We start from the raw sequence: 12,226 nt of genomic DNA on the forward strand, positions 1-12,226 counted from the left end.
GATGGTACAGGATTGATTAGACTCCAGAGAGAGAGAGAGAGAGAGGTTTGATGTGTGAGGATGTGAGCGAGGCTCTCAGCAGGCCTGGGACGAGCTGAGTGCTGACAGTCAGGAGTCTGCAGGCGGATGGATGCTGAATCAGCTCTCCTCACCTGACCACAGAGACACTGAGTCTGACACCAGCAGCCAACGGCCCATAAAGACAAACAACATTACAATAGTTCTTCAGCTAAACGCTGGCCTGCGGAAGGACCAAAAGAGAAAAATGACAGCAATGATCGATCATGAAAAATGTGACTTGATTTCACCTTTGAGCATTATCGATTTTATGCGATTAAAAAAGCATTAACATTAGCAACACAAATAATTCAATAAATGAAATTGTAGAAACTTACTGTGCAGTAAAACTAAATATTACACAATATTTTTATTCTCCAGACCTTTGATGAAATTAAACCACTTCAAAAACATTTTGAAACATGCATGGTAAATCAGTGAGGAGTAATTTTTTATTGAATAAAGCTTTCAGTTTTATTGGAGCAAAAGATAAACGCTAAGGCAACACTAAAACCATCATTTTTCATTCTCAAGAAAGAGAGATACCAATAAAGTCATGCCATCAACACTATCATACCATCAACAGTAATGTTGATACAGTGCTTTGAATGGAGAGAAAGAGAGAAAGAAACTATATCTATACCATATGCTACAGTATATATATATATATATACTGTAGTCAACATTTGAAGTGGATCAAAAAAAATCAACATCAAAGTTGTCCTAAGACAATAATGCATTTTGGTTTGAGGTTTTAGGACAACTTTGATGAAAGATTTTGATCCACTTCAAATGACTAGTATATTGTCTGCACTACTGTTCTTTCACTACTTGTGCACAGCACTGGCTAAACAAATGTGCCATTTTGTCGTACCAATAAGGCAGAGAAAATGAAAAACACTTGAGAGAGTCTAAAATGTGTTCTCTCTTCCTGTTCCTCTCAGACTGAGCTGCTCTGATTCAAGCAGAGCGATGGTACAGGATTGATTAGACTCCAGAGAGAGCGAGAGCGAGCGAGGTTTGATGTGTGAGGGTGTGAGCGAGGCTCTCAGCAGGCCAGGGACGAGCTGAGTGCTGACAGTCAGGAGTCTGCAGGCGGATGGATGCTGAATCAGCTCTCCTCACCTGACCACAGAGACACTGAGTCTGACACCAGCAGCCAACGGCCCATAAAGACAAACAACATTACAATAGTTCTTCAGCTAAACGCTGGCCTGCGGAAGGACCAAAAGAGAAAAATGACAGCAATGATCGATCATGAAAAATGTGACTTGATTTCACCTTTGAGCATTATCGATTTTATGCGATAGCCTTCACTGGACTGGACAAATATCCATGTTTTCATTAAAAATGTAATAATATATATATAAAAAAATAACAATACACTTAAAACTTAAAATATAATAACATAAAAAAAATTAAGCAATAAATTAAACAAAATATAGATTAAAATAACAGTCTAATTGTTTGGGTCAGGTTATACAATAACAAAATAAAAATAAAATAAATCAGTAAAATCAGTTGTGAATTGTAATGCTTTTTGTACATGTCTTTAAGTGTCAGTTCCATGTCTTTTATTTTGAAATGTAGTTTGCTTTTTATTTTGAAGTATCACCATTTCTTGTGAGATCTTGTTTTATTCATTGGATCTCCAGTGTTTGAATGCTGAAAAATGCTTCCTTCCCTTTCCAGCATATGGAGGTAAGAAGTCAAGTCTCAATGCAGTGTGCGTGCATCACATCCTATCCACAAACTAATGACCTTACCCAACTGTCTTTAGGTGTATCTTGTTGTCAGGTGATCTTGTTGCATTGTTTACCCTTGTGCATTTACAGCCCATATGTTTGCCTTTGTGTTTATCATGTACTTTCCAGGCCAGTGTTGTTGTTTATAGTCACAGTGAAGTTGCTATCTAGAGTTCTTCTAATCAGGCCTTGACTATCTGCTCAAGTCCTGCTTTGTTTTGTATGTGATTGGAAGAGAAGCCAGAGGGAGACTGAGAAAATGACAGAGATAAATTGAATGTATAGAGGAGAAGGAATACTAAAAGAGATCCTGACAGAGAGCGATAGAGATTTGGGGAGCCACAGTTTCTTATCAGTAAAGGTCACTCGAGTAATTACTCGACATATTGATGAACGCACGCTATCAGAAGGCATGTGTTCTGTGGACTGAAGGTCTGTTGTTATTTTTCACGGGAATACATGCCTGAAAGTCTTGCTCCGTGACTTTTATTGAAGCATATGGCGACTTCAAGGTCTTTCAAATATTTACTGTAATAATTGGAGCTCGTTTTCATGGCCTGCATGTAAAGTGAATTCACTTGGGTCAGACAGAGGACGAACTCAAGCTGCAAATATTGATCACGGTGAAGTTAAAATGTTAAACACGGAAACAGCAATTACATATATATGGGAGGCCGATTATAGGGCAAAACAATTGCATGTAAACAGAAAGAAAGAAAGAAAGGAAGAAAGAAAAACTTGAGGTTTAGCTGGTTTTCTTGATAGCCTTTACTATCATACTTAACACCATATACCAACATAAATATACGTTTTTTTGTATTTTATAAACCATAAAAATGCATAAAACATTTACATACATAAAATAGACATTAAATATATTTATTATGATGTATTGATTATTAAAGGACATTCATTTTACCTCTATCTATCTATCTATCTATCTATCTATCTATCTATCTATCTGTCTGTCTGTCTGTCTGTCTGTCTAAAGTTTAGGGTTTTACATTTTTTTTAAATAAGTCTCTTTTGCTCACCAAGACTGCATCATTTGATCAAAAATACAGTAAAATCAGTGTACATATTAGTAAATATTATTTCATTTTAAAATATCTGTTTTCTGTGTAAATGTATTTTAAAATGTAATTTATTGCTGTGATCAAAGCTGAATTTTCTGCATCATTACTCCAGTCTTCCTGAGCTGCTCTGATTCAAGCAGAGCGATGGTACAGGATTGATTAGACTCCAGAGAGAGCGAGAACGAGCGAGGTTTGATGTGTGAGGGTGTGAGCGAGGCTCTTAGCAGGTCAGGGACGAGCTGAGTGCTGACAGTCAGGAGTCTGCAGGCGGATGGATGCTGAATCAGCTCTCCTCACCTGACCACAGAGACACTGAGTCTGACACCAGCAGCCAACGGCCCATAAAGACATGCAGTGTGTTCACAAACAACATTACAATAATTGCTACTTTAAAAAAAAAAAAAAAAATTTAATGCAGCTTTACTGAATAAAAGTATATTTTCTTTATATTTTAACTTCTTACTGACCTCTTTTGAATGGTAGTGTATGTGTGTGAACATATTTGTTGTGTAACTGTGTGTTCTCTCTCTTTCTTTAGCTGTAAAACTTGCAAGAATCCGATCGTTCACCCTGAAAGTCTTTTAGAGTTCACTTCTGAACTTTCTCATTTAGTAGATCGATCAGTCGCTGAGGACTCAGTCCGGCAGTAATGAATACCCACTGCTTATTTCTCTTTCTCTCGCCGCTGCTTTTAGCGTCCTGCTGAGAAACACTTGCCTAGCTGAAAAGAGGAACACACACACACACAGACATAGTTTACAATATGCAATTCAGTATCTTAATATTTTAGCATGCACTGTGGTTTTACAGTACCATCGTTTACTGCGTACCAGGGTAAGATTTATAAAATCATGAGAATCATATCATAAATTAACTTGGTATTATTTTTGAAGGGATTTTTGTTGATATTTTTTGAGTACACTAGCATGTATGTAGATGCAGGTGGCATCAAAACCAGCAGACGTAACTCCAGTTTTGATTTCACGGTAATTGAAACTTTAATACTCGATTTTATTTTTTAAAGACATGTCAATCTCTGTCTTCTCACATCAAGAGAGTCCCCTCATGGTTTCCCTGGCAACATGCAGTTCCAAACCAAGAGCTTGAGATTTTTTCCTCATTTCCTCACATCTTTTTTTCTCAGTGGTAATCTGTCAGGTGAAAGATGCAGATTTTCTGACAGGCAGATGCCCCGGGAGGAGGCCACAGGAATGAATGAGGGGAAATTGATTTGTTCAGACGGCCCGCGAGGCAGAGCGGGGAGAAGGATCTGTACTCGCTTACACTGATTGATTTCTGGGGAGATGACCAGGTCCTGTTCCTCCTCACCTGATGGCCCGAGTGAGAGGATAACCCCCCCCCCAATAAATTGAATTGTTACGCATGAATAATCTTTCCGGTACATGGAGCCGAGTTACTCTCAGTGCATTAAAGACCGGAAGCCTTGCCACGTTCTCTATGAGTGATGAAATAAAAATCCCCAGCCTCGTTTTTATTTGCATGAGGCTTTACAAACATGAATGCATGATGCAATCTTCAATAAATCTGGAGAATAATACAAATGAACATGTTAGAAAAATAGACAGTGTCATAAAATTTGAAAACTTCTGATTTCTTTCAAGATGATGTGAAATTGATTTCATGCATGAAAATACTTTCTTGTGTGTGTGTGTGTGTGTGTGTGTGTGTATAAATGTCCCAGGCTGTATTGGGCATGCTTCATCAGTGTGCATTATTCTAAAGAAAAATATGTTTGTTTTGATCATATTTCTTCTAAATGTAGTACGTTTGGGCTCTGAAATTACTTTTCTTTCCTGCTGACATATCCAAGACCATGCAGCTGTGGAATAGTAATATGATAGTCTAACTTTTCAGGATCCAATCAACTTGCGCCCTACATTGTTTCACTGCTGAGTTTTCTAATTAATTCAGAAATAAGGCACATCATGAAAGCTGAAGGTGAAATGTATCATTTTGCACTGCCGTTGGTTGAACAAACAGATCCTGCCCTAATTCATTGGCATCCAGTTTCATGTTGCTTGCAGTTACTGAGTTTTCTCATTTACTGACATTATGATTCTGTATTTATGAGGATAGATAGATAGATAGATAGATTAATGTGTTAATGCAGTATTATTCACACTTAGCATTAAAATATGGGCCTTGTTAAAGGTAGGCAATTTTAGCTAGAAACATTTTTTTACGTTTTACTGGTTTAAAGTCTCTTCACAGCCTGAGAGCAATCAATAAATAAAGTGGTCTAAATATTATAAATATATATCTTCTGTGGAAGGCTCAGGACCATAAAATGTTCGTCCAATCGTTGTAATCTTTCTGAATGCGATGATAGGATGTCCTACCTCTCTGTCAACCTATTTGCATACCTTCGCGCAGCCAATAGCGATTCGTGGGCAGGGCTACTGTAGCAAGCTGAGCCAGAGAGTTGTTTAGTCGGTGATAAAAAAACAAAAAACAAATTCAGATTCCGTACAGAAGTGTAAGACAAAATTTGAAGACTTGTCAAAATATCTACAAAAAAATCTACATCTACATACAAACTTCCGGAGAACAGGTGAGCTAAACTTCAAGTTAAAAGTATTTCTAATATGTTGGACTTTTTATTGTAAGCAGCCTACTTTTACATGAGACATGCCTTCACATTTATAGAGCTGTAAGAGCTTTGTTTGTGATGTTTGAGTTGAGGGAGGCTCGACGCAAGGTTGTTTGAAAACATGCTTTATTTTGTAGTACCGCTTGGAGACACTGAAACTGCCTAATGCCTATTCTAGCTGTAAAGAAAGGAAAGGAAAGGAAAGGAAGTGACGTGAGGCCAAGTATGGTGTCCCATACTTGGAATTTGTGCTCTGCATTTAACCCATCCAAGTGCACACACACAGCCAATGCTGCGCCGCCCGGGGAGCAGTTGGGGGTTCGGTACCTTGCTCAAGGGTCTCACCTCAGTCGTGGTATTGAGGGTGGAGAGAGCGCTGGATATTCACTCCCCCCACCTACAATCCCTGCCGGACCTGAGACTCAAACCCACAACCTTCGGGTTACAAGTCCGACCCTCTATCCATTAGGTCACGACTGCCCCCAGACCCAGATCAACTCTTACTCTCTTACAGAAGAAAGAGATGGATGGATGGATGGATGGATCAGGCATACTGTTAGTTGGAGGTAGTATTAGTTCATTATGATTATATGTTAATACATTATGACAGTATTGTGCTAATAAGAAACATACGCATCAAAACTAGGACAATATTCTCTGGTGTATAAATAAGTGCTAAATCAGTCTGAAAGTGCTCTAGAAGGAGATCTTTTCACATGATCCACAATGTCAAACGCAGCTCTCAGTGTGGGATTGTGGGAACTGAAACACAATTCCTGTTTCAGTATTATGAGCTCTGAGACTTCTAGTCATATAAGTTAAACACTCGTCACTTTAAGAGCTCTGATTCTGGAGTTTTGCTTTTCAACGTCGCTTTTGCTATCACTCAAGGTAGAATGAACATAAACCCAGATCAACTCTTACTCTAACTCTTACTGTGAAATGCTTTCTTAACAAGGTTAAGTGCACTCTGTGAATTCATTTGCTGTTAGAGTGGAGCTCAAGCATGGCCGTTCTCCATTCACATGTCTCTGCAGCAGAGGGTGAACTGCCGGTTGGCCCACCGCTCTCTACAATTTCGTAATGATACCACCGCCAAGCTTGCAAGCTTTTGGATGGCATGGCCCATCGAAGACTTTGCCAAGTCATTTATTAAACATGGCAGGAGCCTATCACTGGCCCACATTGCTTGTGCTTTCTTTCTGCCATGTGCGGAAAGCTCTGACGCCCTTTTCCCCGTCTGGGTGTGCAGGCATCCTGCATTCTCAACAAATCCTTTTGCTTTTTCCAAACGTTAATACACTGAGACTACAAAAGCAAACAAGTGACTTAATTCATTGTGCGTTGCAAGATATACTGTACATAAGGGATAAGGTGCCGTCAGCCAGTCATTATTGCAGAGTAAACCCAGACAGAGCGATCAGGAACCAGACATGAAGCTGATTACACGGCTACTTAGCAAATAAATAAATAAATGGACATAAAATATTGATTTTAGTTGAAATTTTTCCATTATATGAGAGGAAAGAGAGTGGCCAGGCATGGTTTATTGCTTTGCTGTATATGTGTGTGTGTGTGTGTGTGTGTGTGTGTGTGTGTGCCATCCATCCACCCACTTCTGAGATTTTCCATTAATCTGTCCATCCATCCATCCATCCACCCACTTCTGAGGTTTTCCGTAAAAAAAAACTGATAAAATTTGAGGAATGCAAAAGGCTGATTCAGAGTGTTTTCCGTTCCATGTAATTACCTGAAGCTGTGTTTAAAAACTACCTCTACCTCTGCATTATTTCATCTGTCATCCATCCACTCATCCACCTCTGAGGTTTTCCATCCATCCACCCACCCATCCACCTCTGAGGTTTTCCATACATCCATCCATCCATCCATCCCACCTCTGAGGTAATCCGTCCATCCATCCATCCGTGAGTTTTTCCATCCATCCATATATCCATCCATTCCACCTCTGAGGTTATCCGTCCATCCATCCATCCATCCATCCATCTGTGAGTTTTTTCATCCATCCATCCATCCATCTGTGAGTTTTTCCATCCATCCATACATCCATCCATTCCACCTCTGAGGTTATCCTTCCATCCGTCCATCCATCCATCCGTGAGTTTCATCTATCATCCATCCACTCATCCACCTCTGAGGTTTTTTCATCCATCCACCTCTGAGGTTTTTTCATCCATCCACCTCTGAGGTTTTCCATCCATCCATCCATCCGTGAGTTTTACCATCCATTCATATATCCACCATTCCACCTCTGAGGGTATCCATCCATTCATATATCCACCATTCCACCTCTGAGGTTATCCGTCCATCCAGCAATCCTAATTTTTTCCATCCATCCATATATCCACCATTCCACCTCTGAGGTTATCCATACATCCGTGAGTTTTTACATCCATTCATATATCCACCATTCCACCTCTGAGGTTATCCGTCCATCCATCCATCCATCCGTGAGTTTTTCCATCCATCCATATATCCATCCATTCCACCTCTGAGGTTATCCGTGAGTTTTTCCATCCATCCATATATCCACCATTCCACCTCTGAGGCTATCCATCCATCCATACGTGAGTTTTTCCATCCATCCATATGTCCATCCATTCCACCTCTGAGGTTATCCGTCCATCCATCCGTGAGTTTTTCCATCCATCCATATATCCATCCATTCCACCTCTGAGGTTATCCGTGAGTTTTTCTTATCCGTCCATCCATCCGTGAGTTTTTCCATCCATTCCACCTCTGAGGTTATCCATCCGTCCGTCCATCCATCTATCCGTGAGTTTTTCCATCCATTCATATATCCACCATTCCACCTCTGAGTTTATCCGTCCATCCATCCATTTGTGAGTTTTTCCATCCATTCATATGTCCACCATTCCACCTCTGAGGTAATTCATCATTCATATATCCACCAGTCAACCTCTGAGGTTATCCATCCATTCATCCATCCATCCATCCATCCGTGAGTTTATCCATCCATTCATATATCCACCATTCCACCTCTGAGGTTATCCGCCCGTCCGTCTGTCCATCCATCCATCCGTGAGTTTTTCCATCCATTCATATATCCACCATTCCACCTCTGAGGTCATCCATTCATTCATATATCCACCATTCCACCTCTGAGGTTATCCGTCCGTCCATCCATCCATCTGTGAGTTATTCCATCCATTCATATATCCACCATTCCACCTCTGAGGTCATCCATTCATTCATATATCCACCATTCCACCTCTGAGGTTATCCGTCCGTCCATCCATCCATCTGTGAGTTATTCCATCCATTCATATATCCACCATTCCACCTCTGAGGTCATCCATCCATTCATATATCCACCATTCCACCTCTTAGGTTACCCGTCCATCCGTCCATCCATCCATCCATCCATCCATCCATCTGTGAGTTTTTCCATCCATTCACATATCCACCATTCCAACTTTGAGGTTACCCATCCATTCATATATCCACCACTGAGGTTATCCATGCGTCCCGCCATCCATCCGTCTGTCCATCCATCCATCCATCCATCCAACCATCCACCCACTTCTGAGGTTTTCCGTAAAAAAACAGATAAAATTTGAGGAATGCAAAGGGCTGATTCGGAGGGTTTTCCGTTCCGTGTAATTACCTGAAGGGTTGTTAACTAATTACAGACATGTTACGATGGAAAAACACAAATAAGAGATGTTTGCAAAGGCAGGTAAATGTAAATTGGTCAGATTGAGAACGCACAATGGCCTATAATTAGTTGTTATTGGGGATGATAGGCAAATTTCAAATGAAAGAAACTGCAGCGTCAGGCCCTCGACAGACGCAAATGAATGGCTGTGAATTTGAACGTTTTCTGCATAATGGGTAAAGCAGGAGAGAACAAGTAGAACTAATGCCTGGAGTTATAAGTGAATCCACCTCTGTGAGGCGAGTGAATAGGTTTTTAATTTAAGATCACAGCAGTGCCACTTGAGAACTGAAGAACATTTCTCAAAGACGTCTCTTCAGGCAGCGCTGTGCTAATTGAATAGGACGAGATGTAAAAGTTTGTAGCAGTTCATGACGGGGTCACAACTCGGCAGTGATGTAGCCTGTTTTTTGTTTGTTTGTTTTTTTCATTGAGGTAAACATCCACATACCAACAAACTCACTGTGTCCTCAAGGATTCTGGGCTGTTTCAGTCCTACACTTGAGACATGATATTGTTTACCACAGACTTGTCCTTCAGTCGTACAGTATTACACTTACAATGGAAGTCTACCAGGCAAGTTTTTTGGATAAACACCTACATAAATTGTTCGGTAAAAGCAATAGAAAGTTTTTACTTGAACCTAAATTGTTCTTTTTACAACTTCTGGTTATGTGTTACCAAAGTGATTTCTAAAGACCATTATTTTTTGTGCTGACTCCAAACTAAATTAACTGGGTTTTTTGAGAGATTGGATGTAACTTTGTTCAGACAGGGTTGATAAGTGATTCTATCTCTTTAAGGGGTTTTGGACCAGCCAAGCAAGTGCTATTGAGATTAATGGGGATTTTAGCAGATAACATTTATTTTGTTTTACATGTAAGTTTACATGCAAGTGTTATGGTTGCACCTGCAAATGGATATTGCAAGTTGTACATGTTTTCTCTGTGCAGCAATGTTGTATGTAAGGCTAAATGTTTTCCTTAATAATGAGTTAAATTATTGTCTGTGGTTAACCAGTACAAAGTCCAAAATCTTAAAGGAGACCTTTTTTAATTTAGTGCAAAGTAATAACTCAAACACAAGGCAAGTTTAATAAAGCATTTTTCATGCATATTTTAAACAATTTAAAGTGCTATACAAAGCAAAATAAACAGACCAAGAAAAAAACATGGTCATTTAAAAAATGTAATCATAAATATTAATAAGGAAAGATGTTATTAAGTTTCATTAAGAATTAATTAAAAATTAATAATTATATACAAAGTAAGTTTATTTTTTATGATGTAGAAAGAAAACCAATGCATAAAGTGCAATAAAAACTGAAAAGAAATGCAATATATTTTTTTTTTTTACAAAATAGGCTAAGCATCTATTTTTTATGCATATTTTATACAATTCAAAGTGCCTTACAAAGCAAAATAAACAGACCAAGAAAAATAATCATGAGTCATTTAAAACTAAAAAAAATAAATAAATAAGGAAAGACAGTAAGTGAAAGTTTAATTAAAAAAAAATTAAATAAATAAAAAGCAAGCATACTATACAAAAGAGGAAACTTGTGTGTGATTTTTGTTTACTTTTTATGATCCAAGAAAAGAAAACCAGTGCATAAAGTGTGATTAAAAACTGAAAAGAAATGCAAATCAAACTCTTCACGTAATGGAAAGGTTGTGGCCTTTAAATGAGAAATCCAATAAGCACCTCACTGACTCTTTCCAATCCAATGATTTTTAATGTGGAAGGGTTCAATTTGTGTACTGATGCATAAGATAATTCTTGTTTCCTGTGAAAATCGCCTTTTTGTGATCCCAAAGTCTATCCTGTAATCTGGCTTTTTCGGAAACACTGATTCGGATACTGCAGCCTGTAAGTGACAGATGTGCTCTCACAGTTTATGAAGGATCTGATGGAATATGTGTGACTGTATTTGCCGGATACTCGAGTGGTTTTGGCTGATGGGTGAGAACTCTGGGGTTTATTACGTGTCTGACTCAAGGGTCATTTCACTCAGGGCGTCTTGACTGCCTATCTGTGAAAGAGGCGCTCTGGACTTTAAGGCATAAAAGCCCCTCGTAAAGGTCATCGCAGAGGCAGAGTCACGGGCCCATGAGGCAGCAGACAGCATGTAGTGGCATGTTTTTTTATATCAAGGAAACTGATGCGTCGCTGCAGAGCTCAGTCAGATATATATATATATATATTTTTCCAAACCATATGCTATTTTGCTTTGCTTTTCTTTGCATATGCGTTGTTCTGTGGAGCAGAAAATTACATTTTATGGTGTTTTTGGTATTTGTTGAGCTTGATGGATGAACAAACAAATAAATGGACATGAAATATTGATTAGGTTTTTTTTTTAATTCTTATAAAAATAATTTGATTATATAAGAAAGCTGCAGAGTTCAGCAACTGCTTTAAATGCCCTTTTTCATTAGTTTTCATGTATTTTATTTAATATTTTTATAATTTACTATATTATAAAATGATTTTATAATTAGTTTAAAAGGGGTCATATGATGTTGCTAAAAAGAACATTATTTTGTGTATTTGGTGTAATGAAATGTGTTTATGCGGTTTAAGGTTAAAAAACACGGTGCATCGGCATAAAAAGTTAACGATGCGATGCATCGGTTTAAAAAGTGTGTATCGGCTACAAGTCGACATTTGTATAGCGATGCATCGTATATCTAACATATTTGCATCGGTAAAAAACGATTTATTTATATATAATTACTAGTGGATGCGCTATACTTTTATTATTTAGAAAGTGACCAATTATCTGTGATCTATGTATTTGTTTGTCAAGCGCGTTCTCTCATCACCGCTGCTGCGTGAATATGATGCATCACAACACCACGGAGACCCGAGAAAAAACTGGGATTAAAGTCCAAAACCTGACTTGAAATAACCTAACAAATCAATCGGGGCTAAAGCGGTTCCATAAACGACAAATTAAGTTCACACAATCTCACTAATTTGTGCACGCTTATTCTTAAGCAGACCTTAATGTCGATCATGGATCAAATCGATCCACCAT

The 12,226-nt window shown here is 38.6% G+C and overlaps 1 long non-coding RNA gene across 1 annotated transcript in view; it reads left to right on the forward strand.

Moving 5' to 3' along the window:
• The first annotated feature begins 1,666 nt into the window (after window positions 1-1,666).
• Window positions 1,667-12,226, forward strand: part of LOC107705777 (uncharacterized) — a 93,504-nt gene continuing 82,944 nt past the window's right edge. Inside the window, exon 1 of the long non-coding RNA XR_001636098.1 lies at window positions 1,667-1,758. This is a non-coding gene — a long non-coding RNA (uncharacterized LOC107705777). The remainder of the gene's footprint in view (window positions 1,759-12,226) is intronic.

The sequence above is a fragment of the Sinocyclocheilus rhinocerous genome, unplaced genomic scaffold (assembly GCF_001515625.1).
Source record: "Sinocyclocheilus rhinocerous isolate Xijiao unplaced genomic scaffold, SAMN03320098_v1.1 scaffold834, whole genome shotgun sequence".
NCBI lineage: Eukaryota > Metazoa > Chordata > Actinopteri > Cypriniformes > Cyprinidae > Sinocyclocheilus > Sinocyclocheilus rhinocerous.